The 27,554-nt window shown below is 44.7% G+C and overlaps 1 protein-coding gene and 1 non-coding gene across 2 annotated transcripts in view; both read right to left on the bottom strand.

Moving 5' to 3' along the window:
• The window catches only part of ZFAT (zinc finger and AT-hook domain containing), a 277,561-nt gene that overhangs the window by 204,070 nt on the left and 45,937 nt on the right, over positions 1 to 27,554 (bottom strand). The window lies entirely within an intron of this gene.
• Positions 6,440 to 6,573, bottom strand: LOC123801931 (small nucleolar RNA SNORA48). Its single transcript, XR_006782371.1, has one exon. It is a non-coding gene; the product is annotated as a small nucleolar RNA SNORA48 (small nucleolar RNA).

Raw genomic sequence — 27,554 nt, 5'->3', positions numbered from 1 at the left:
GATGGCTGCTTCTGGGTGTGGGCACAGCCAGGAGCACACAGACCTGGCCTCCTAGGGTTTTCTCTCTGAAGCAAGCAGGGAGAAGGGTGTGGCGGGGGAGGGGACAGAGCGAGAGGAAGGTGAGAGGCTGGGTGAGGCCAGCACCCAGAAGGTGAAGGGTCACAAGCCCCGCGAGCTGGAAGCCAGGAGTCACGTCCCCGGCAGGGGCAGGAGCCACCTGCCTCTCCCGTCTGGTTCTTCCGAGATGCTCCTCTCCCTCTGCCCCCTGCCTCCATTACCTGTTGTAAAAGGCAGGAGGCAGATATTTCCTTATCCAATGAAGAGAATGAGGCAGGGTGAAGGTCTGCCTTTCAGTACTTTGCGATAATTTCAATTCATTCTCAAGAGTTGAAAATGGGGGGGGGGGTGCGCCTGGGTGGCTCCGTCGGTTAAGCATCTGCCTTCGGCTCAGGTCATGATCCTGGAGTCCTGGGATCGAGCCCCACGTGGGGTTCCCTGCTCCTCGGGCAGCCTGCTTCTCCCTCTTCCTCTGCCCCTCCCCTCGCTCCTGCTCTCACTCATTCTCTCAAATAAATAAATAAAATCTTTTTTTAAAAAGCTGAAAATTGGGAGTTATACGAAGGAAGCTTACGTAAGTGAAAGAAGTCAGTGTGAGAAGGCTGCACAGTGTATGGTTCCCACTACATGCTGCTCCACGGAAGAACAGAGACAGCAGAACATTTGCGGTGGCCCGCCCTTGCTGGAGGGAAGTGAAGAGGGATGGCCAGGCAGGGCACAGCGGAGTTCTAGGACCATGACCGGACTCGGGAGAACGCTGTGTTGGTGAACACATGTCCTGATACATTTGTCCAAACCCACAGAACGTGCAACACCAAGACTGAATATAAACTATGGATTTTGGATAATAACAATGTATCGATACGGGCACATCAGTTGTAACACATGCAGGGGGGCAGCTAACCCAGAAGGAGGGCACCAGCTTGGAGTTGAAACAGAGCCGACTCTTGAGGAGCAAGGGACATGCTGGCAGAGGGCATGGCATGGGCCCAGGTGGGAAAGACCATGTCATGTTGGCACGCGGGCACGCGGCTACTGCCTGGACAGAGAGACCATTTCCAACTGAGAAAGAGGGAGCACACGCAGCTGCTTAGTCTGAAGGCTTTAGGGGTGGAGGCGGGAAGGGAAACCTAACCCTCTTATCAGATCAGCATAGCCCGTGCTGCCTCCACTCTGTCTGCTCTGTCCTTCTCGGGTTTGTCAGCAGCTCCCCGTCCAGGCACGTGAGCCACACCTGCCATGTGTCCCTTACTGGAGTGCGCTGGTAGGAGCAAAGTCACTTGGGTGCAATGTCTGCTTGTCACCTGTCCCTACTCCATGATTTATTAGGGTAGGCTGTCTGACTTGTGCTCTCCACACATCAACTTCATCTTTATCTTCCAGGGGCAGGGCTGGGAAGACTAGAGCAGGAGCTGTTTCCAGATCCAAGGTTTGGGGGGGATAGAGGAACATTGCAAAATTATATACATTTTGTCAGTATGAGCATTTCTCCTGGGGAAAGGCTCTTTCATCAGAGCAGATAAGGTTAAGGCCCAGCCACACGTTCTAAAAGGAACTTGAGGTCTTAGGAAGCCCTAAAAGCAGGCTGAAGAGTAGGGATCAAGGCTCTGCTGACCTCAGATCTCAGAAGTGAGGTTCATTAGGATATGGGGGTGACAGTGAAGGGCATGGCCATGGGACCCATTAGTAAAATGGGAACATTGTAGGAAGGGAGAGAAGGGATGCAGGGTGAGAAGAATTTCAAATACCACATTCCAGCAAGCTACTGCCGGTGGCCTTGCTGGCATATTCTTTCCGCTGCTGACGGCTCCTTTCCTCGTGAGTTACAAACCAACCCTTGTGATCATTGTCCGTGTGCAAAAGTGGACACCTTCACGTAGCAGAAGTTTGGGGGGACCAGAGACATTTCAGGGTAGGCCAAGGTGGCCCTGCGTGTTCTGTTGCTCTGACAGCTCAGTTTCAACAGAGCCCACCTCCTTGCTGGACCAACATGACTGCTTGTGGGAATAAGAGATTATCTGGGAGCGCTCGCTTCCCCTGAAACCCTCCCCCGAGAGCCGTTCTGCCCTCACCAGCCATCATCCTGAGCTTTCCTGTAAGATTTCATTTGAAGAAAAAGGGTTTGCTGTTAGAACTTTTTTTTAAATCTAATAACATAGTTCCATTGTACTTTGCATAATTATTATGTCATGAAATGAGTGGAGTAGGTCAGGGAAAGCGCTGGTACTAATACTAAGCAGGTCAAAGCAGCGGCTTCTTAAGCCAAAGAGGGACACTCTTCAGACTTAAGCCCGGGCTCTGTGCTCAGTCATCGGGGAGAAGCAAAGGTAGAGAGACACAAAAAGCTGCTGGAGGACCTCCTCCGTAGACCCAGCGGGTTTGCAACCTGTAAATATCTATTAGAAGATTACTCTCACCTTTTCATCACCTCACCTTGCCACTGGTCCAAAGAAAAAGTATCCAGCCTCTGCAGACTGGGGGTCAAGGTGTGGTAGATCCGTGGGCCTGTGCATGCCTTCGAGTCGGGGCGGCAAGCCTGGGAGGAGTGGAGAAGAACACCGTGGGCGGCTGTCATTAGATGGGAAGAAACAGGATTCGGAACTGGGAGGTCTGAGTCTGCCACTCGTTAGCTATGCCACCTCGAGCAGGTCATGGCCCCTCTCCGAGCCTTGGTTTCTAGATCTGTGAGATGAGGGTAAGAGCAATCCCACGCCGGGTATGTTGTGCATTCTTCACTCCCGGGTGCCCAGACTACAGCCTACAGTGAGGTACGGAGATCGCGGGTATAGCCTCTGCCCTAAGGTGGCTCGCGGTCTAGGAAATAAGCAATTATAAAACAGTGCAACGGGCAGCGAGCACAGGCAGACACAGCCTAATGGGGCTGCAGACTCCCCGCCGATGTGGCACGTCTGGGCCTTGTCTCGCGGTTCCCACGGCTCCCACAGAGCTACCTGCCCTCCCTGGCCTGGGGTTTCCTCTGCCCCCTGAAGCCCTCTCTGCCCGGCAGCTGGAAGGAGGTGTGACTGCCTCCCCAGCAGCCCTCAACCAACGAATGACAGTGGTGTGTTAACACAGAGCTTCCTCATGCCCCAGCGGGGGAACCCCCAGGGCAGCATCCTGCCTACTTCTCCGAATTCCCCTGCAGGACAAGGCCAGTTGTCTACAGGGCGACCTGCATAGGTTTTCCTCCCCCTATTGACTCCTTCTCTTATTTCACTTCTCTACTCCCTTATCAACGCTTCCCAGGATTATTCCCCAATAAACTCCTAGCGCTCAAATCCTGGTCTGGGCGCCCGCTTAGGGAAACACACTGTAAGGCAGTAGGCACACGAGCCCCCAAGGGAGAGCCGGGAGATGGAGTCTCCGGGAAGAAGAGGTGCTGAGCTGAGTTCTGAGCCCCCGAAGGCATACACGCCTGGCCAACGCGAAGTGCTGGGCGTGCGTGTGTAAGGAGTCAGGATCAGTGTCATTATCCTAAGGGGAAATGGACCACAGTGTGGTCCTTAAACCAGACCCGGTCTAGGAGCAATTTGTTACTGGTCCAAAGATGGACAGGATGGTCAACCTGGAGAAAACACATAGTGCAAGGGCCCTTCTCATGGCACCAGCCTCAGGTCTTCGGGAGTGTGGGCTGCCTGGGCCTCTGGAAGGACCTCCGCCAGCCCCCAGCTTTGCTCCAACGCTGCCCCTCGGGAGGGCTGGAGACCCACTTCTGCCCAGCTGACTCATCCCCCTTGGCACAGTTGACCGGCAAGCTCCAGGAAGGCAATTAGTAAAAGGGTGTTTAGAAGACTGAGCACCGAATAACATCAGATGAAAAGGGCTGTGGTATTTTATCTATCGGAGCCAATGTGCCAGCAAAATGTGGAGCATATTTCTAGGAATAGGCTGGAAGATCATTAAACTCGACATGCAACCTCTCTGCTCACCAGCACTCCCTCCACCCCTCTACAACAGCCAACACAGCCCGGGGCCTAACACATAGTAGGTGCTCAACAAAAATTTTAAGTGCATACATGAAAAATAAATTATGATTTATGTTTTGAACCCAGAGTTTCTCCACCTACATTGACTCCTTCCCATCAGAATTCAAACCCCAGTTCCCACCCTGCCCCCAAAGTCACAATCCCCCTACTTGTCTTCCTACCTCTCCCCATCCCCCTCCTGTATCTCATAGACAACATTCTTGAAAGAAAGACCCTTTATCTTTACTTAGTATTGCATTTATCCCTCAAATCGCCCGGCTCTGGCTCCCATCCCAGTCTGCCTCTGAAGCTGCTCTGACCAACGTCTCCAACAACCTTCTCGTCCTGAGACCACATCAACCTATCTCAGATCTGTATCGTACTTGCCTTCTCTACCATGTTCAGTCCTTGCTGACACTCCCTATTCCCTCAGCTGTTCCCCTCCGCTCTCATGATGTTCCCTCAGTGGGCTTTGCCAGGCTCCCCTTTTCTGGCTGTTTCTCCAAAGTAGGTTTTCCAGGATTCTTTCCCACGTCTTCTGTTCTCACTATACACACTCTTCCTGGGTGACGGAAACATGCATCACAGATTCGATTACCATCTATATGCCGATGGCTCCTAAAGCCATATCCCAGTCTGGAATGCTGTTTTTAACTCTAGACTCAGAAATTTCTAGGTCTAGACTAGTAGGCAGGGTATATGGGTCTAGAGCTAAGAGCCTGCTTCTCCTCGACCTCCACACGATGATGATGCTAACAGAATTCACTTAACCAGCTCCTACTAGGTGGGCACCTGAGGACGTATGCCAGCCAAAATTTAGACAGCCTTTCCTCTCTGGGCAAAGAGGGACGTTGGGGTTTTAACTGCAATGTGACAGAAAATGAAGGCTATGAAGAGACATGGACAGGGATGGGCCAAAAGGGTTTCTTGCTCCTGTACTTGTTTTCTGTGGCCGCAGAACATGTGACCATGAACTTGGTGACTTTGGGTAACACAAATTTGTTACCTCGCACTTTCTATGGATCAGAAGGCTGGGCGTGGGTTAGCTGGGTCCTCTGTCAGGGTCTCAGCAGGCTGAAAGCAAGGTGCTGGGCAGGTGGGGCTCCCACCCAAGGCTCCAGATCATTGGCAGAATTCTGTTCCTTGTGAGCTGGGGACTTAGAGTCTTTTTCAACTACGCTGATGTCAAGATCCTCTCAATCCTGAACTCGTGTTGCTGAACTTCTTTAACCTACTGGTTTTCATCATGTCTCATTCCTCCTGTGGTACGCGTTTAAATCCATTTACAAGTGAGTCTGCAACGTAATGTGTGAGCTCTTCTAGTTCTGGGTCGTCTGTAGAGTTGATAAGCACATTTTCTTCCTCTTCACCCAGATATTAATCAAGTGTTTAAGGGACGACAGGCTGAAGAACTGAGGTCTTTGAGGTTGGCATGACAATTTCAGTAATCTGACAGTTTTTAAAAACTTGCTCACTTAATTGAACTAGCACCCATGCCTCGGGAGAACTGAGATTCAAGATGTCTGTGACATCCGCTTTATCCGGAAACTAGTCGTTCTCTTAAAAATGGAAATGAGATTAATGAGAAATAATCTCTCCTTAGAAAAACCGTGCTGATTCTTAGTCATTACTAAGGATCACAGACCGTCTGCTAAATTCATAGCCTAGGGTTTTTTGGAGAATGATGCTATTGTAATTGTTCCTGGAATATCCACCTTCTTCCCCTTCCTGAAGATCTTTAGAGTGTTTGGGAACCTCGCTTAAGTATCCTTTCTGAAGTCCGCTTTATGTAAATGATTGACTTATATGAATATTCTTCCTAACAGATTTTCTAAAAAAAAATTCACTTTTCCAAAACGGCAAATCAGCGAGGTCCTACCCATGTTCCCAGCCACTATTATTTATAACTCACATGCCTCCAGAAGAGAGCTAAATATACCAAGCTTGTGAAATACACTCTGGAACTGGAAACTGTGAAGAACAAAGGCAGGTAAATCGTGACCTTGGGGTCAGCAGTGATGGAACCGAGGCCATTTGTTTTTCTTTGTTCTTATTTTGAGGCAATCTTCTCCTCACTTTTTCTGAAGCCCTGGGATATCAGGGTCCTAATTCCACTTTTATTCTGATGAATGCATCATCATTATATTAAGATCTGAGTTGCCCAAAGGAGATGTAAATTCATCTGAAGCCTCTCTGGTCTCTGGTACCGGGTGAAAGCCCTTTGGGCTTTGGTCTTGATGAAGTCCAGAATTAACGAAATGTAAATTACAGGAATCAAAGCTTATTTCTGATAATAAATGTGCGTAGCATGTTTGGATAGTTAGCTCTGTCCATTTCATTACAATATCAAATATTCATTGCATCTCAGAATTAGCTGGGGTTTAGGGTAGTGGTTTTGTTTTTTTTTTTTTTTAAATCCATGTGTCCAGGGCATGAACCAGGCTCGGGCACAGCCCAAAAGCCAAGCTGGGACAAACAAGGAGTTGCTTTGACCCTGGCCGATAGGAGGCAGGCACTACCAACCAGATGCCATCTACTCAGGTCAGGGACTTCGGGTAGTTTTTTTTAAAAGCTTTTTTTTTTTTTTTTTAATTTAAAATATAAGGCTTTTTTAAAAAATAGAAAGCATTTTTAAATTTAAAATATAAAGCTTTTTTAAAAAAATAGCAAGCATTTTAAATTTAAAATATATTATGTAGACAAATTTAACAAAAGGCTGTGAAGTGAACACCCACGCAATCATGCCCTGGGCCAAGAAACAGACTAACAGTCCCTCAGAAGCCCCCTCAATATTCTTTACTGGGAGCAGTCCCTCCCTGCTCTCAAGAGTGACCACTTTACTTTTATAGCTTTTCTTTGTAGGTTTATTGCCTGTGGACGCATCCCTACTTTCACCTGTTTCTAAACTGAGAACGGAGCTCCTTTGTATTATTGTGACTTGCTTTTTTTTTTGGCTCAACACTGCAAGACTCGTCACATTGCTGCATACATCTAAAATATCCCTTTTCCTGCTGTCTGTGCACTACACAGTGAACATTTAGTTTTCTTCTGGTTCTTGGTAATTATGAAAAACACTGCTAAGGGACATTCTTTTCTACTTATCTTAGTGTGCATGATTATGCACATCTGGAGGGAACGTGGAATATTCTACTTTCCTAGATGATGCAACGTTGTTTTCCAAAGCAGCTGTACTGACTCGCATTCTTGTTATCAGGAGTTTAAGTTTCTGAAGTTTCTGAATCTCCACATCATAGCCAACACTTAGTATTGTTTGTCTTTTTATTTTACCAGTCACATTGGTGTTAGTTCCATCTCACTGTGATTTTAATCTGTATTCTCCTGATTAGCAATCAGGTTGAGCACTTTTCATGTTAACTGACCATTTGGATACCTATCCCTCTGAGGTCCATGTTCATTCACATCTTTGTGCATTTTTCCTCCTATCAGGTTGTCTGCCTTTTCTCAATTATTTTTTTAGATTCTTTATATATTCTGGGTACTGGCCCCCTTTTTAAAAAATGCGATATATGGTATGAATATGTTCTCCTACTCCATGGCTTGTATTTTAATTCTTTTTAATCTTTTGATGAACGGGACTTAAAAATTTTCAGTATAACTCAATTTATCTTTTTTCCTTTATGCTTACTGTTTTTTTCTATCCTATTTAAGATATCCGCTCCAAAGTTATTAAGATGTTTTCTTAGGGGCTCCTGGCTGGCTCAGTCAGTGGAGCGTGCCATTCTTGATCGCGGGGTTGTGAGTTCGAGCCCCACACTGGGTGTAGAGATTACTTAAAAATAAAATCCTTAAAAATATATACATGTTTTCCTATGGTGTCTTCTGAAAGCTTAGTATTTGGCCTTTCGTATTAGTTCTTTAAACCACCTGGAACTGACTTTACATACAGTATGAGAAAGGGGTATTATCTCAGTTTTTTCCAACATGGAGATCTTACCATCACCATCCACTGAGAACACTGTCCTTTACCTACTGCCACCACTGCCACGAACAAGTCCATACATGTGAGGTCTGTTTTTAAGTTCTCCATCCTCTTCCACTGGCTGATTTTTTCTCTTTGCATAAACGCCACACCACCTTGTTCACCAAAATACTGTGATGTCTTGATACCTGATTTAAAAAAAAAAATTCCTCTTTCATTTTTCTTTTTCTTCAAACAGCAGCTTGTCAAATTCTACAAAACAAACATACTGAGATTTTGATCGGGATTGCACTGAGCCTACAGCTCAGTTTGGGAGGAACTGACATTTTGAAACTATTGATTTTTCCAATCCGAGAACATGGCATAGCAGCCCTTCCAATGTTCTTCGGTCCTCCTCAGTAAGCTTTAAAGTTTTCCTTTTGGAATATCCATGCACATCTTCCACAGATGGATGCTTAAGGAATTGATGCTTTTAAAATCATACTATAATTCATGTCTTTTAAAATTCTATCTGTAACTGTTTTGTGCTAACATAAAGAAATATAATTTTTATGTTTTTTTGTTTCAGTATTAGTTTAAAGCTCTAGGATTTTTAAAAAACACTTTATTTATTTATTAGAGAGAGAACACAAGCAGGTGGAGGGCAGGCAGAGGGAGAAGCAGGCTCCCTGCTGAGCAGAGAGCCTGCCATGTGGCTCTATCCCAGGACCCCGGGATCATGACCTGAGTCTAAGGCAGACGCTTAACCAACTGAGCTCCAGTGAAGCCTGGAAAACCTAAAATCCTTAGAAGAGGCCTGGGCATAGTTTGGAGCTCCTACCTGGAAACAACAAATGTGGCGGTTAGTCCCATCAGCTCACTCTGACTCCTTCTAGAGTAAGCTGCACTCATTCAAAGCCTGTATTTGCAGGTCTTCTAGCTGGGACCCCCCCCCCCCCCCGCTTCCAGTCTGGTTCTCCCCACACGGCAGTGAGAGCACACTCTCACATGTTAATTGGATCATGTTACTCCTCTCTAGAAACCTTCCAAATTCCAGGCTCGTTGACCGAATGTCAAACTCCTGAATCTGACAGACAAGGCCCTTCATGCTCTGGTCCCCACCACCTCTGGAGTCCTTCCATCCAGTGACTTCCCATCAACAGCACCCTCCCCCTTGAGTCATCTTGAACCACTTAGAGTTTCCCAAATGTCCCTGTTGACCTTTATTTCCTACAAAATGGGCATATTTATAGGTCTTTCATGAGAAGTCAATAAGATCAGATGTAGAACTGGAATGAAATCCAGATGACCTATTTATTATCTACTAGTGTTATAAATGTTAAGACTGATGGATCCTGAGTTTATCAGTCGGGTTGGGCCGTTATAACAAAATGCCATAACCTGGGTGGCTTAAACACAGAATTCTTTTCCTCATAGTTCTGGAGGCTGGGAAGTCTAAGATCAAGGTACTGGCCAACTGGGTTCCTGGTGAGGACCTTCTTGCAAATGGCATCTTCCTGCTGTGTCCTCACAGGGCACAGAAAGACAGAGGGAGGGAGAGAGAAAGGAGGGAAGGAGAAGATGAGAGAGGGGAGGGAGGAAGGTAGATAAGGAAAGAAAGAGAGGTAGGGAGAGAGAAAGCTCCCTGCTTTCTTCCTCTAAGGACACTAATCACATTGTAAGGACCCCACCCTCATGACCTCATCAAAACATAATCACATTCCAATGGCCCCACCTCCATCACACGGGGGGTAGGGGTTTCAGATAGGAATTTTGGGCGACACAATTCAGTCCACAGCACTGAGCAAAGCGGGTAATGATTTAATTTTTTTTTTAAGATTTTATTTATTTGACAGAGAGATAGAGAGAGCACAAGTAGCCAGAGCGGCAGACAGAGCGAGAGGAAAGATGCAGGCTCTCTGCTGAGCAGGGAGCCTGACGTGGAGCTCTATCCCAGGACCCTGGGATCGTGACCTGAGCCGAAGGCAGCCGCTTTACCGGTGGAGCCACGCAGACGCCCTCACGGGTAATGATTTATTATGGCCATCCAGCCATCTGTCCAGCATTCCGCTGCCATACAGCACCTGTGAGAGCAGGCGTTTCATGCTCAAATCAAGATATCCTGCACATAAAACACTAGTATCTACACTTTGGGCGGAAGTGAGGGAGATGGACAGTTGGGGAGTGTTGACAAATGATAGGGAGAGACAGACAGTTCATGCAAGGGTCCTGCATTACAAAAATGTATGGATTTTATCCTCTGAATGAGTAGGATCATGAGAAAACAGATTCAGTGAGACATGCACACAGAGTTGGCTGTTAGCTTTAAGAGCTATCCAAATGCTCATCCTAATGATCCCATCTGGGGAATTTATCCTAAGAAAATAATCCCAAAGATAGAGAGAGGCATATGCACAAAGATATTTATTCCATTATTTACACTAATAAAACCTGGGAGAAACCCACAGAGGAATACTTAAGTAGTTATTAAATAAATGCTTGTTGAATGAACCAACAAATACTTCCTGAATATAAAGCAGCAATTAAAACAGTGAAGTCCAGGTTAATAGCATGGAAAAATCATTGAAGTAGGCAAAAGAAACAAAATATAAAATTATAACGACACAACACTGCAACTCTATAAACACAGTGACAAAAGACGGACCCAGCTAGAAGCAAATGCAGATAAAAACGACAACAGACCACTTGTTAGGTTGGTGCAATTATGTGCCACTGACATATCGTGTTTACGAAAGACACTGCCATTTTACAAACAAAAAACAACCAGTAAAAGGTAATCTGGCCCGCTGCCCTCACGAGCCTCACAAAGTAGCCTTTGTTTGCAGCCAGCCTGAAAAAAACACTTGGCTTTCAGCGACAGTGAATGGATAAAATATTTGGGGTCAATATGGTGGAAAGAAGTATTTGTTTTACAGGGAAGCCCGGGACAATGGTAACTGGGGGGGAGCAGGGTGAAGGAGGAAGAGGGTTTGGCGTGTTCGATGAACTACATGCTTGGGGCCAAAGGATCCATCGTCTCCAGTGCAGGATGAGAAAAAGGGCCCTTGTGTTAAGAAGCCAAAGGGAACCTGAAGAGCACGATGATGGCTGAGCAGACCTGTGCTTATGCTCACTGGAAACAAATACGTGAAAGAAAGAGAACCAGGTACTCGTCAATAGTTATGCCATTATTGGATTTTGCCATTTTAGTTCACCTGGTAACATGTCTCCTCAAGGTAGAGCTGTCAAAGCACAGAGCTAGATGAGGGGACAAGGGTTCAAGGGGGTGAGGGGATTCGGCCGAGGCGTACAGGCGTGCTCAGCACTGCAAGAGAAACGCCAGAGTCATGTGGACCAAGTCTCCACCTCCAGAACTACCACTTTCTAGCCATGTCTCAATTGTGCATTCCCGCAAACAACAATTCCGAGAGTGCGTGCCCTGGAGCGAGTCACCCAGTCTTGCCCAGCACCCATCTTCTCACCTCACCTCTACAATGTGGAGAAGGCCCCTGAGGGGTCATGTGTGGGTTTTGCTGCTTAGTGTCTGCGCACTTCACCTTCCTCATAACCGCACCCTTGAGAACCATCCATCCCTGGCAATCAGTCCAGGCGCTTTGCGTAGGCCCCGGGTCCTCGAGCACATCAGGTTCTCCCGGACGTGGGTTCTGGTCAGGGAGGTAGTGTGATCCATGAGAGGTGCTGAGGGGTGAGGTTTGGGCAGGAATGGAGGATGAAGTGAAGCAGGTCCTCCTCGCCAGTGGATCTGAAGCTGAAAAGGAAAGACTGGAGCTGCCGCCATCTTGACCGACAGACGCACCGAGAGCAAAGCCAGTGCAGTGGGAGGGCCAGCTGTGAGATGAAAAACAGAGAAACTGGGCCTTGGAAACACCATTTAAGCCCTAGAATCAAGTTGTTCTTGAAGCCAGCCCTTCCGTTTGGTTGTTGAGCCAAGACATTCCTTGTGTTTGTGTTTTTGTTGGTTTGTTTGGCTTAAGTTAGTTTGAGTTCTATCTCCCTTATGATAGTTTGACTTGGATTTTCTTTCACTTGCTACCCAGAGTCTCCTAACAGAACAACCTCTCTTGCGGAGAGAGAATGTGGACACAAGGCCAAGTATAGCAACCGGCACTGAGTAGCTGGTTTAACAAATGTTGGATTCACTGTCCTTTCTCCCTCACAGACATTCCATCTCTTTCTTCTTCCCTCTTTCCTTTCCTCACCAAGTTTCCTCCTTCCTTGAGGGTCCTATCTCTACGAGTCTTCTTGGCTTGAAGCACAGGGACACGAATTCTCCCCTCCTCCTTGTAAAGCTCTGGCACAAGCCTCAAGGAGCTCTGCTCTGGAACTCACCATCCCTGTCGTGCATATCTTTGAAGTCAGACCATACGAACAGGGACCCCTCACAGTTGTACAGTTTTATCATGGGCTCTTACATCCAGATTTTCGTTTGGTTCAAGTTTAGCTGCGTGCCGAGGCAGGGCAAGGTGTGCTTATCACCATACCCATTCCTCAAAGGAGGAATCACAAGTTCATAAAGGGGAAATAAGTTCAACAGAATGAGTACAGGAAGGAGGACATAAACACAGGTCCTAGTGTGAAATCACCGTCCTTCCACTATCCAGCCACTTCCTTCTTTAAAGTAACATGTTCATGTGTGTGGATCCTGTGGGGCTCCAGCAGAGTTCCTCCTCAGGCCCCAGGCACCGGATGCTGGACTCACTGGTGTTGACTTTGACAGCCATGTCCCTCGCTGGGAACTGTTCTCAGGAGCAGAGACTGCCCCACCCACCCAAAGTTACATTCCTCTCTCGAAGGCAGCCCATGGCCACTGATTGGCCTTCTGGCTTCCATTGGGAACAAGTGAAAGGCCACTGCAGCTCCAGAGCTCCCTGCAGAATCCTGCCATCTGCCAGGTTCATTATAGGGTCCATTGCTGTGCAAGTTCAATGTGGGCCATAGAAGCCAGTTGATCTGGAGGTGCTTACAGCATCTGTGGCAGGCAGGGGTGCGGTGGGGATGGAGCCTTCTGGTTGGTCGAGGCTTCAGTCACAGCCGCATCAGAGGGAGGGCAGCTTCTCCCTCCATGGCTCCTGCCATCCCTGCTTCCTCACAGGAATCTCCTGAACACACACCCAGCCAAAGTCTCCGTCTCAGAGTCTGTGCAGATCTCCATCTAAGGCAGAAGGTACTGGAAGTGTCCTGGGAAGCAGCCTCTGAAGTCGGATGTTGGGGTGCTCACTGGCTGGCCGGCGATGAGGACCCCTTCACGGCAGGTGGGGGAAGTCCCCACAGCCCCTGGCATGTTGTGCTGGTGCGATTGTGCAAACCGCCACTGGTGGTGAACTGGGATGGGATACCCTGCTCCCCCAGAGATGCAGGAGGAGAATGGGAATTGGAAAGACAGTCGGGTTGGGGGCCGTTGCAGAGCACCACTGATTTGAGGAACGGAGACGACAGGCTTGGGATGAAACAAGGAGTCAGGCTTTGGTTCTGGGGGGTGACTTGTCGAAGATGTGTCATGGGGCTGCAGCGGCAGGGGCCGCTTCCTGATTTTGCTGGTGTCCCTCTCAATTAGGACAGCAGCCCTGAGGTTCTGCAGCCAGCAGCCCCCCAACAGCTCCGAGCAGCAGCCGTGGCTTTGGGTTATTCTCCCTAGAAGCTCAACCAGATCTGTTTCTTCAGCTCTTCCAAAGCTTCTGCCACCAAATGCGGGGCAACTGCAACCTAAGTCTGTCTGATTTCGAAGCCCGCGTTCTGTCCCCAACAGGAGGACCGATGTCCCATTACCTACAATGAACTAAACCAAGGAAAGAACGAGTACTCGGAGGGAGCTGGAGGAAGAAATGAGTTCAGCATGAGGCACAGGCAACCTGGAGTACCTTCTAAAAGAGCCAATGGGCTCACCCAGCAGAAATCTAAAGGGGAGGGGCTCGTTCTTCCTCCAGAGCCTGGGGCTGGGATTGTAGATTCTGAAGTCTGTCCTAGAAGTGATGATTTCCTTAAGTAAAATGCATTCTTGTCACTCTCTATATCTTTACTATGCCTTATTATATTTTCACATGGTAAAAAAAAATTATATACTTACATTACTCATTAACTGATTGACATGTTTCTCTAGCTACTTGAATATAGGTTTACTGCTATGTCAACTCCACAAGTGCAGATATTTTGATACACTCACTGTTAACATCCTTGTGCCTAGACAGTGACTGGCACATAGAGGTTGGCTCTATAATTCTCTATTGAAGGGGTGCATAAATGTATGAACAAATGATCTTTGCAACAGCCACATGAGCCACGGGAGCCACACGAGCCACGTGAGGTATTATCATGACTGAGGAGAGGAGCTTGGGAATGTCCAGCAGCTTTTCTTGGCTTTATAGCTAGTTAATGGCCCTAAACGTTTCTAAGCTATCTTATTCTATCAAACCACACCTGGTCTAAGAACTAGGAAAGCGCTCTCCCTGTCCTGGTGACATGGAAAATTTTCTGTGTGTTTGGGCAAATTAGGAAATTTGCATTTTCTAGGCCTTGTTATTCTAATTATGTGAATAAACGCAGGGGTTTTTCTTCAACGTCCAAGGTTCTTACCAGCTTTACCTACATAAAATAATTCACACCTACAAGTTAATCATAACAGTAACAGGTGCTTCTTGCCTCGGAACAAGGAATGCAGGAGAGAGTAATCAAGAGGGGAACGTGCAGCTCAGTGTGTTCTCACTAGCAACAAAGTGCAGGGCAGGGTCCCAGGTGACTCTTGAATTTGCTAGACAGCTGCAGTCCTTGTCCTCGCAAGTTCTCTCCTCTTGGGCAAAACACTTGGATTCTCTAAACTTCCAATTTTTTTTGTGAAGATTAGGTGCAATACTATACATAAGCCAGAGATGAAATTGCTTATTTCTCTGCATTTTTTTAAAGATTTTATTCATTTATTTGAGAGAGAGAGAGTGAGTGCATGTGCGAGAGTGCAAGCATGTGTGGAGGGGTAGAGGGAGAAGCAGACTCCCGGCAGAGCAGGGAACCTGACTTGGGACTCGATCCCAGGACCCTGGGTTCATGACCTGAGCTGAAGGCAGACGCTTAACCGACAGAGCCACCCAGGCGCCCCTCTCTGCAGCTGTTATAATGAATACTGCCAACATACAAATTGGTTATGATTCATATATATATATATATATATGAATCATAACCAATTTATATATATATTTTGGCCATGATGGTTTCAAGCTTTGATGACTGCCATATATAGCTCCTATACTACAAATATTGCTTACCTACAGAAATATCCTGGGGCGCCTGGGTGGCACAGCGGTTGGGCATCTGCCTTCGGCTCAGGGCGTGATCCTGGCGTTATGGGATCGAGCCCCACATCAGGCTCCTCCGCTATGAGCCTGCTTCTTCCTCTCCCACTCCCCCTGCTTGTGTTCCCTCTCTCGCTGGCTGTCTCTATCTCTGTCGAATAAATAAACAAAATCTTTAAAAAAAAAAAAAGGGGGGGGGCGCCTGGGTGGCACAGCGGTTAAGCGTCTGCCTTCAGCTCAGGGCGTGATCCCGGCGTTCTGGGATCGAGCCCCACATCAGGCTCCTCCACTGTGAGCCTGCTTCTTCCTCTCCCACTCCCCCTGCTTGTGTTCCCTCTCTCACTGGCTGTCTCTATCTCTGTCGAATAAATAAATAAATAAAATCTTAAAAAAAAAATATCCTAAACACAGGATCCGTGTATTTTTTCTGGAAAATAAATTATTTAAACATCCAACTTTGCATATAGTTCATTAAAGGCAATATGAATCCAGCTTGAAATACGGCTCACAAAATCAGCACAGCTTTTGCTAGCAAGGGATGCGAAAAGAGACCAAGTGGCAAGTACTGTGTTAGATGCTTATAGATATCGTATTCCGCTTAGTGCTCAATAAATATTGTTGACACAGGAACCCCTCGTCTCCACGGGCAGCCATTCAAATATATTTGATGCATACTTTTTAATTTGTATGTTCTTGAAAAAAAAAGTCTACTGTTTTGTATGCACTGACATGAATAGCATTGTGTTAGACATCTCTTTCTGCTATTACTTTTTATCCCTAAGCGTTATGCTTATAAGATTCGTCCGGGTTTCAGGCTAGATGCCTAGCTGCTGCTTCAAACACCGTACTGAGTATCCACCTGCATTTTACTTCTCTGGTGATGCACCTTGTTGGAGGGATCCGGGAACCCTCAGGCACGGCTGGCAGGGAGGTAAGGTGATATGGCCATTCTAAACAGTGTGGCAGTATACTTGGTCACATTCCAGTCCTCCATCTTGTGATGTGGGTACATATCATGGAGAAATCTGCTCATTGCAGTGCTGTTGGAGAAATCCCAGAGCTGGAGACAGCCAGTTGTGTGCTGGAAACCGGTACGTGCGGTTCACAATGGCCAAGTGTTAAATTTCAGGAATGTGGTGAGCTGGTTTCCATTCGGCCATTATTAAAAGCAAATTATAGACATTAATATGTTCTATGTAAAGAGATTTGTATTAAAAAAAGTAATAGATGCAAATCAAATGATAGATATTAATATATTATAAAGATAATTGTATTAAAAACAGAAGTAATAGATACTTAAAGCTCAGCACTTCCTAATTATTTCACTATGTTCTACTATATACAGGCTCTGGAGGTCACTGACATCTCTGACCCTGCCTGGTGGGAATGCTCTATAATGCTGTGCTCCTTCTGCTCATTTCTTCCCCACTCTGCGACCACGGACATGACACTGGCAGCTTCAAATAGGCCATGGTGGGAAGAATTATACCATGGACATCAGCAAACACTGTAAACCAGGGCTGTTGGTTTTTTTTTCCCCCTCTGAGAGCCAGTTGTTAAACATTGACCCATTCACTGGAGGCTGGTACTAACTCTCTTTTACACATGAGGAAAATGAAGCTCAGACAGGTTATAGAATTCACCCCAAATCATACAACGTTCAAGTAGCAGAAACTGGGTTCAGACTCAGGTCTGTCTCAGACCTTGTGCTCAGATGAAAGAAGTGAGTTGGACCACGTAGCCTATAAAATTCTCCTTCCCCTACCAACACCAGTGCACTCATGCTTTTTGTTTAAAAAAAAAAAAAAATGTTGACTGCCGGCACCTGGGTCTAGTGTGAAACCGAGACAGGCACAATTTTCAGAAACATCTGCTTACCGAGTGAGCTTCATTAACTGCCCTTGAGAGCTGCGTCCCGAAACACCGTGCGTCCTGGAACGAGATGAGCTGTGATTCCATGAGGCCACGCAGGCTGATCAGGAAACAGGACGGCTGAGATACGTCAGCCACTGTTTGACTTCCCAACGCTGGTTTACAGATAATGCTCTGTGGCCCACTGAAGGTCTTGACCTTGTCTCTGCCCGTGTCACAAACCTTGGTGTGTTTACTTCTATGTAACTATGTATCTCTGTTATTTCCTAAATATTTCTTGCACAGTGAGTTGAAATCCAGGCACATTTTCTTATCAAAAATCTATTTTCTTGCTCGTCCAGTCGTTCAGCTGGTCATTGGTGAACATTTATAAAACTCCTGTTATGGGGCGCCTGGGTGGCACAGTGGTTAAGCGTCTGCCTTTGGCTCAGGGCGTGATCCTGGCATTATGGGATTGAGCCCCACGTCAGGCTCCTCTGCTATAAGCCTGCTTCTTCCTCTCCCACTCCCCCTGCTTGTGTTCCCTCTCTCGCTGGCTGTCTTATCTCTGTCAAATAAATAAATAAAATCTTAAAAAAAAAAAAAACCTCCTGTTATGTACGGGATACAGGAGAAACAAGGTTAGATAAAACAGGTCCCTGACTTCCAGAGGCCAAAAGGACAGCAGGAGGAACATAACATTTTAAACACGTATTCTGACTGAGGCCCACAGTAAAGACAGGTGGAAAGGCCCCGGGGATGTCTTAGTCCATTTGGGCCTTTATAACAAAATACCACCAACTGCTGATAAGCCCTGGAAATTCACTCCCCCCAGTTCTGGAGGCTGGGAAGTGCAAGATCACGGTGCCAGCATGGCCGGGCTGGCGAAGGCCCTCTTCTGGGTTTCGGACTGCCGACTTCTTGCTGTGTCCCCATGTGGTGGGGGGGCAGCCGGAGGAATTCACGTTGCCCCACTGAAGCCCCAACTGCTTATCCAGAGTTTCTGCATTTGAATTGCTCCTGATCTGTTTTTCCCCAAGATCAACGAACAGATATTTTCCTTAAAACACTATTCAGGTGGTCCGAACCTCCCCCAAACAAAATAACAACGTACTCAAAGCCGTATTCGAATACTTTTGTAATTTTGCAGTGTCAGATTCCTTTCCTTCTTTTCTCCTTTCAACTATTACTCACCAAGGTTTCCCAAACCTTAGAATGGAGTTTCTCGTAGGGCACGCTATTCAAATAACATATTTAAGTGTTCTAAACGAGATTATAACTCTAAGAGTGTTTACACTCATCCAATTTTATTCTAATTAAATAATTTATGTGAAGTGTCTGATACAGTGACTAGCAGAGTTTACCATGAATATTAATTTCTTCGTTTGCTCTTAAAACCATATAAAGTCGGCTGGATGGGCACCGTTCGTCAGATCTGGCAGATGAACAAGCTCAAATACAGAGGTTGTCTTTTCTCAGCTGTTCCTTAAGGTCCACTCCAACGTGAGGTCTCCTGGTTCATGTCAGTGCAAATTCACCAAATCCTGCAATTCTTTCGGTGTATACAATCTTTCTTCCTAGAGAAGGAGCTGGATCGCCCAGCTTGGGCTGTGCTTGGCCTGACTCCGTTGCTCTGGTGGAAGTAAGGGAGGCAGAAGCCGATCTTAGGACAAACATCATCTCGTGAGGCTCCCCTCAGGTGGTCTTTGCAGTGTCTGCTGGCAAGGCAATGAAGACCGCTCTCCTTTCTCTAGGAGGGGGGAGGGCACTGCTTCTTCGGCTGTTGGGAGGAATCTGTGTTCAAGGTTCTCAGGTTTGTCCAAATATCCCTACCCCATGTCTCAAGGTCTTCTGCTTCTTTATCTGGGCTCTGACACTGACTTGAGAGGTTGTGAAGGCTGGACTCCTTCTTACCTCTGCTGCACTCACAACGAAGCCCCAAGACTGAACTTCAGCAGCCTTGGCTGGCTGTAGGGAGAAGGGCAGGTTCTCTATGCTTCCAGGAAGCGCTCTGGCTTTCATAGCATTCCTTGAGGTAGGTAGGTAGCTCACTGAGCCGGCCATTTTCTCTTCCTTTTACAAAACTTCTCAAGACCAGTAACCAAGCTCAACTAGTTCTGTGTTCCTGGTCATTAACACTGACCACATATTTTTTATGTGACCACTAGCACATAAGCCAAAGCTTCATCGTCCACTGTCATCCTTCCTCTCACCTCTGGTGAACACCTCAGTGACTGCGATGTTATTGCATGCCGTAACACGACTCCACTTACCAACCTTCAGGGGACCCCAATCACTGTCTGACCGATTCAATACCAGAATCCATCTGGAAAGTGTCCGTAGGGCTGCTTGTGGTACCAAGTGTCTCAGCTTGCGTCCCTCAGTAGCAGGATTGAGAGAAGTACTGGCAAGAATAATTTATTTTGGGATATGATCCCAAGGAAAAAGAATGGGAATGGGGAAGAGTAAAGCAGGGAAGGAGGTCGACCCAGTTCAAGGGCACCTTACCGGAGAAGGAATTGGGGCGTTGTTTTGCTGGGACTTTCTGCAGCAGCATGCAGAATCAGCCACAAGGGTGGATGTGGTAGGTATTTTTCTACTAGCCCTCATCCCTTAGTTGGGAAGGGCTGCCCACGGGATTTTAATATGTTAAAATCTCTGTGATTGTAATTTATATATTTCTCCTCGTACATATATCAATTTTTGCTTCATGTGTTTTGAGGTCATATTATTGGTAGATACAAATCTCGAATTAGTATATTCTGCTGGTGATTTGGACTTTCTATCATTATAAAGTGATCTTCTTTATTCTTAGTAATGCCTTTTGCCTTAAATTCTATTTTAGGTGATAATACCTTGATATAATGTAATTCTGTTATTTTACTTTCAAACTATCAGTATTCGTGTGTTTTCAATGTACCTCTTGTAAATAGCTTACACTTCAATTAAAAAAAAGAATCCAGTCTGTCAGTCCTTGTTTTGTAACTGGAGCCCCGATTTCATTTACATTTGATATTAATGATATAGATTTATATCCACTCTTATAAAGTGTGTCTCCTATTTGTCTTACTATGTTCCACCACCCTCTAGACTTTCGTGTTTTTCTTTTTTTTTTTTTTTAAAGGTTTTATTTATTTATTCGACAGAGATAGAGACAGCCAGCGAGAGAGGGAACACAAGCAGGGGGAGTGGGAGAGGAAGAAGCAGGCTCATAGTGGAAGAGCCTGATGTGGGGCTCCATCCTACAACGCCAGGATCACGCCCTGAGCCGAAGGCAGGCGCTCAACCGCTGTGCCACCCAGGCGCCCCCTCGTGTTTTTCAATCATTCCATTTTGGGCTATTAGTCAGAAGTAATACAATCTTCATCCTTTTAATGGTCATGTGAAGTCAAACATGCATTGTTGACTTATCAGAGTCTTATGTGAATTGATACCTTCACTCTCTTCTCGGTGCATAGACCTTAGGTCGCTTTAACTTCATTTGCCTTCTTCCTTATTTATAGTCTAGTATTGTAGTATTTTAGCTCTCTCTAAATATTTTTATTTATTTTTTTAAAGATTTTATTTACTTGTCAGAGAGAATGGGCACAAGCAGGGGGAGCGGCAGAGACAGAAGCAGACTCTCTGCTGAGCAGGGAGCCCTATGTGGCACTCGATTCCAGGACCCTGGGATCATGACCTGAACTGACGGCAGATGCTTCACTGACTGAGCCACCCATGTGTCCCTCTCTATATTTTTAATTGTATGTGATATTTATCAATTTCTCTGTCCTCATTCATGCATCAATAACCTTCCAGCAGTTTAGGGATTATCATTAGAATTTCCTTTGTGCAGGCTTATTTGTGATAAATTCTCTGATTTTATCATCAGAAAATGTCTTTATTTCTCCTTCACTCTTGAAAGGTATTTTTGTTAAGTGTTGAATGCTACTTTGGCAATTACTTTCCTTTAGCCCTTGTCCACTGCCTTTTGGTTCCTCTTACTGTTACTGAGATGTCTATTTCTCACTTTTTTAAAGGTAAATTCTCCCTTTGGCCGCCTTTAAGATTTTTCTCATTGTTTTTTGTTTTCTACAATTTCACTATGTCATCGATTTCTTTTTGTTTCACCTGCTTGACATTTGTTATGGTCCCTTGAATCTGTGGACTAATGTCTTTCACCATTTCCAGATAATTCTCAAGTATTATCTTATATGAAATGTATTTCACACTATTCTTCTCTCCTTCTGGGACTCCAATTAAACTTGTAATAGGTCTTTAACGGTATCTTTGAGACTCTCACTCTCTCTTCTGTTTGCCCCCCACCTCCCCTTTGTCTTTACATTCTTCATTAATTTCTTCTAATCTATCCTGTCACTCACTAACTCTCTTTACTGTCTAATCTGCTGCAAAACCCTTCCAACGATTTCCAGAATTCTATTTAGAACATAGTCCACTTGTTTTTCAGTGTTTGATAATACTAATATATGTCCCTGTGCTTCCCTTTTGTTGTTTCTCACTCATGCTGTCCTGTTGTCTTAGGGCCTGGTTATTTGGGATTGTGTACTATATATTGTAATTGAAAATTTATTTGTAGAAATAATTTGATACATAAGAGGATTTTTGTTTGCTTCTTGTAGACACTGGGGAGTGCTTACAAATTTCAAGATTTTCTGTGCTCTTGGCCACTCATCAGATATGAAGCCTGGTTAAATAGATTGATGATGGTTTATTTCTGGTTTCCTCTTGTTCTTTGGATATAAACCTTTTGGGTCCCAGATCAAAGTGGAAGTTTACAAGATGGTGCCCACCTTGGTAAGTCCTAAACATTGACTCTGTACTTGTAGCCCCAAAATGCCAACAACAGTAGCTGTGACTTTCAGCTCCCTCTTTAGCTTGATAAATATTCCTAAGACAAAAAGCATTTATTAATACTGAGCTTATCACTCTAAGTTTGCATCTTTCCCCAGATCATGGCTGGCAATTCCTTATTATCTTATTGGTTCTTTTTCAGTTTAAAACATTATTTTGGTCCAGGTTTTTTGCTTGTCTTCTCTAGGAAAACTGGTCTAAATGAATAAGTCTTCCACTACCAAAAGGAGAAAAATCCCTGTATTATTATTATTATTTCTTCCAGAGCACTTAATGGTTAAAGTTATTGAAAAGGGGTGCCCGGGTGGCACAGTTTGTTGAGCATCCAACTCTTGGTTTCAACTCAGGTCACGATCTCGTGATTATGGGACTAAGCCCTGCATTGGGTTCTGTGCTCAGTGAGGAGTTGGCTAGAGTTTTTCTCTTTCCCTCTGCCCCTCCCCCCCACACCCTCTATCTCTCCCTAAAATAAATAAATCTTTAAAAATAAAATAAATTGAATAAAGATAAATCTTTAAAAATAAAATAAATTACATAAAGAACTGTTCTCTATACCAAAAAAAGCATAATAACTACACATCAAAGTCTGCATGTTCAACATTGAGGGCAGGAACAGGAAGTGAAAGGATCAAAATTTTCCAATCAAAATAGCAATCTGATGATCTTTAAACCAACCCCTCATAGTCTTATTAACACTACCTCCTTCTCTGCTGTGGACAGATCACCCTTCTTGATCTTATATAAATGTGTTTCTAGCTCTTTCTCAAATTGCTCCTCTGTCTTCTTACACACAAACACGAATTCCTCTGTCCATTAATCATCTGACTTAATATGCTCAACAACATTGTGGGATTATAATACTCCTTATACAGATAAGGAAAGTCAGCCTTCAAGAAGCAGACTGCCCTGGGATCTTTCAAATCCCAGTGTTCCTCCCATTCTGTCACTTCACTTGCTCACTTTGGGAAAATCATTTTAAGGCCGCCCTCCTCCTCCAGCTTAATTTTCTTAAAGTAAAATGATAAGGTGAGACAACACAACCATTACCGTTCCCTCTTCTATTCTGACACCTTCTGGAAAAGTTTGCCCTGTTCAGCTGATGGACTTTGGTAGCAGTTACGTAAGAAGTCGCAGGGAGAAAAGGGGGCTGGAAGCTCTCTTTTTGTGGGTGGAATTCTAAGCCTTCTCTTGCTGCTGTACTGAGGACCACCCTCATATCATTTGGAATAAAGAATGATGGCCTAACCATTTGCATGTGTTCTTCTACACCCATTTGTGGAATGTTTTGACATTTTTCGACAGAGAGTGGTATCTGCATATCCAGATGATTACAGCAGGATATGGAGAGGCTTGTAAGTACCTAATAAATTTCATCCCTTGGAAGAATAAGCTTTTCTTAAGATAAGAAAAGAAGCAAATGGAGCTCTGGAGAGGAATTCTTTTCTAGCCGTAGAGAAAAACCACACATGTTCTCACTTGAGGATATAACGGAGAGTATCTGGAATCAGGAATTCTGGATTTAGTTAAAATTCCTCTGCTGTTAATTAGATATGTGAATTTGGGTAAGTCACAAATCTATTTGGAGTTTAATTTTCTCTGTTGTAAAATGAGGATAAAAAGAGATGTTGCAAATTCTTTGTAAACTCTGAAATTACTATTCAAATGTAAATTAACATCTTTTTATAACATCAATCTGGGCACTGAACAGAATAGTGAAGAGGGGAGCCAGGGATAGAGGTTTGCTCCTCTTCTCCAAAGAAGAATGAAAAAAAAAACAAGAGGGGGAGGACATGAACACCTTAGGGGTACTCCCCTTTATGTCCTACCTTTACTTCTGATAAGGTTTCTTACTGCATGGTTATTGGAACACAATGAAAAAGTGGAAAAAATAGAGACTTAAGTCAGATGGAAATGGTCCAACCCCTCTCTGAGCCACATGCAGCGTGGGTGGGACACTGGGCTAACCTTGCCAAGACTGTATCTTTATCTATAAAGTGGGGGTAGCTTTTTAGGTTAATTGTGAAGATTTCCTGAGACACCCTGTGAAAAAGTGCCCGACTGTGTTTTGCACATGGTAGATGCTCAATAAATGCATTTCTCTTTTATTCAGGGGACAAAATGGTTTCTCTCTTTTATCCAGGGGAATTGCTGCATTTATGAATTTAATTTTGCTAACCTATTATTGAGAGTTCACTGAGACCCATCAATGGAATTACATATGGAAAAGAAAAACTTGAGTAGAAAACCTCCACAGAACTCTTAGCTCTGCAATAATTACCTGAGAGAAGTAATGTGCCAACTAGGCTATCAAGAAAGGAAGCTTAGATATTATCCAAAAGTGATTTTCAAAACTGTGCTATGCAATAAAATTATATTAAGTAACATACATAGCGACCAATTCATTCCATTCCATGTTTTATTGACTCTCACCATCTTGCAGCACTTAAATGTAAAACACTCTTCCTTTCAAGGATACGGTTTGCTGTTTAAAAAAAAAAAAAAAGGCAAACAAAACAAAGTATCACTGGCCTTCTTCCTGGCAGCTTTTAAATTACCCCCATTTAACCCCAGAACAAGCCAGAGAGCGGTTCCTTTAGCTGAAATTTCAGCTTAAATGTTTCTATAGCTTCCCAGTTGATTCGTCATTTGTAAGCCTTTAAAAAATTAATTATTAAAACATTTCCATTAGTGTTTTGTTTGGCCTTCGTGCAACCATTTTTCTTTTGCTGTTTAACAAGTGAAAACCCACCAACATTAGCTATAAATACACAGCACCCGATATGGCAGCAGGCACATGACTCATGCTGGACTGTTCCCTAGGGCTCACCAACTGATGGCTGCATTCTGGGAAGGGGTGTCAGGTCCACTCTTGAACCTACAGGTGAATTCCAAACCAGGCAGCCATGTGAAGAGAATTCTCTTCTCAGTTCCTCTACTTTCCTTTTTGGTTCAAGGTATTGGTTCAAAGTATTCATTAGCTTGGTCTACTGGTAAATTCCTTCCTGTCTATCCACCCAGTAGGTATTATTTATATTATCAAACAGATGCCTTTGCAACACTGAAGGCAGAATATCAAATGTGTTCCTGCTCTCAGAAAGAACACAACTGCAGTGTGAGAGAGCTGGACAAATCAATTCACTATTACGGTGTAATACCTGTTATGACAGAGGAATAAAATGAAGGATGTGGAAGCCCAGTCAAGGGTCTCAGGGAAGGTTTCTAGGGAAAGGTCCTATCAAAGACAATTAAATGCCATTGAAATAAAGGGTCAGGAGGATGGGGGAACCTTCCCAACAGAAGAACAGCATATGCAAAGGCACAGGACTACAAAACAGGATCCTCTGGAGAAGTACACATGGGTAAGAACAGCTGATTCGGAGAGACTGTTGATGCGAGCGGCCAAAGATGAGAGCAAAGAAGGTGGGCTTCCATCACGGCCGTCAAACTGTGCCCTTCACACACTATCAGGGGTAACTGGGGAAACGGCTTAGCAGGCGGGCTTAAGTGTGCCTTACATGTTGGGCTTCAGTGAAAGAGTTTTTTTTTTTAAATATTTTATTTATTTTATTTGAGAAAGAGAGCACCAGCAGGGGCAGGGGCAGAGGGAAAGGGAGAGAGACAAGCAGACTCCCCACTGAGGGACAAGCCTAGATCATGACCTGAGCTGAAGTCAGAGGCTTAACTGACTGAGCCACACAGGTGCCCTGAAAGAGTTCTTATTTATTTATTTTTATTTATTTTTAAAGATTTTATTTATTTGACTCGAGAGCACTCGAGAGAGAGCACAAGCAGGGGGAGCGGCAAAGAGAGAGGGAGAAGCAGGCTCCCCGCTGAGCAGAGAGCATGACGCAGGGCTCGATTCCAGGAACCCTGGGATCATGACCTGAGCCGAAGGCAGATGCTTAACTGATTGAGCCACCCAAATGTCCCCGGAGTTTAAACCATGAAAAACCCGTGTACTGTTTAACAATACAGACTATAAGGAACTAAATCTGAGTAAACTTGCTGGTGGGAAATGGGTTAAAATAATGCTCAACACCTCTGTACAGGTAAACAGGGACACACTGACGTACAGGAATGTATGTATGTATGTATTTAAATATTTTATTCATGTATTTGTTAGAAAGAGAGAGCATGCACACAAGCAAGGGGAGGAGCAGAGGGAGGAGGAGAGGGCGAAGCAGGCTCCCTGAGGAGCAGGCAGCCTGATGCTGGACTGGACCCCAGGACCCTGGGATCACGACCTGAGCCGAAGGCAGACACCCAACCGACTGAGCACCCAGGCATCCCCAGAAATGTAGTTATTTGGTAGCTCACATACCCTCCTGACTCTGGTAACCAGCAGGGAATGGGCAGGCAGGGGGAAATTTGTTATCTGCACTTTTATGTTATTAAAAATATGAAAATTTGAAAATATGACAGACTCATTTACATAGTATTTTAACATTTATGAAGGGTCTTTTTTTTTTACGTTTATTATCTCATTTGATTCTCCCAATAACTCCCAGAGTGTATATAGAAAATGTGTCATTAAATTTTATATACGAGAAATCTGAGTTCCAAGTGTTTAACATTAGTGGTATCACTTTTACCCTAATTTATGGTTTACAAAGCATTTTATTTATTTTTAAAAATTTATTTATTTGTGTGAGAGACAGAGACACCACAAGCAGGGATAGCTGCACGCAGAGGGAGAAGCAGGCTCTGCGCTGAACAAAGGAGCTGGACACAGGGCTTGATCTCAGGACCCAGGCATCGTGACCTGAGCCAAAGGCAGAAGCTCAACTGACTGAGCCACCCAGGCATCCCTACAAAGCATTTTAAAAACCACTTTCTTATTTGATTACCAAAATCCTAAAAGTACTTAAATTTTAATACCCTTAAAATCGTCTAGATACCAATGGGACACTAACCTTGGCATGATCTCTATGCAACAAAGAGCAAAGAATTTTTCTTTAAGAAAATACAAATTAAGTATATGGCCTACACTGTAAAGCTACAGAGGATTTAGTGGCCCCCAGCATACAGAAAAGGCAATGAAAAAGGCAATGTTTTACTATTTGTAAAAGAGCTAGTTGTTTGAATTCTCAGGAAATTTCTCTTTCTTCCTTACTCACCTAATCTCTCAATGTTCTTCAATTTACAGATTCACAAAATTGAAAGGGAACTTGATAGGTCTCTAGAATGTATAGCACACCCCTATGTATTTACGGTTAAAGAATCAAGCTTCAAGTTTCCACAGCTGAGAATAACTAACCTTGCCAGCACTAACATCCTTCCTAGCGAATGGCCTCTTCAAACAAACAAGAATTGAGCATGACCTTGGCCAATTCACCTATCAAGGCCAGTTTCTTAATTTAGGCCTTGAGGAATTTGTTTGAAGCAGCTGAAGTCTTTAGCACAATCATTCTATAAATCTTAAGCTAACCTGACTTGAAATAAATTTAAAAATTAGTAAAATAAAACATTTTCACTTATGAGGTCGGAGTTTTCCCCTGAATCTCTTAAGAATGAAAATGTGATAAATAAGCCTTACCTTCTATTCATTTTCTTCCCCCCAGAGCTCACCGCTGTCCTGAAGTTTGTGGATATCCCTGCTATGGGATTTGT

The sequence above is a fragment of the Ursus americanus genome, chromosome 9 (assembly GCF_024610735.1).
Source record: "Ursus americanus isolate L20-20 chromosome 9, mUrsAme1.1.p, whole genome shotgun sequence".
In the NCBI taxonomy this organism is placed as follows: Eukaryota; Metazoa; Chordata; class Mammalia; order Carnivora; family Ursidae; genus Ursus; species Ursus americanus.
Note: the sequence above shows the minus strand (reverse complement) of the source record. Positions and strands in the feature narration are given on the sequence as shown.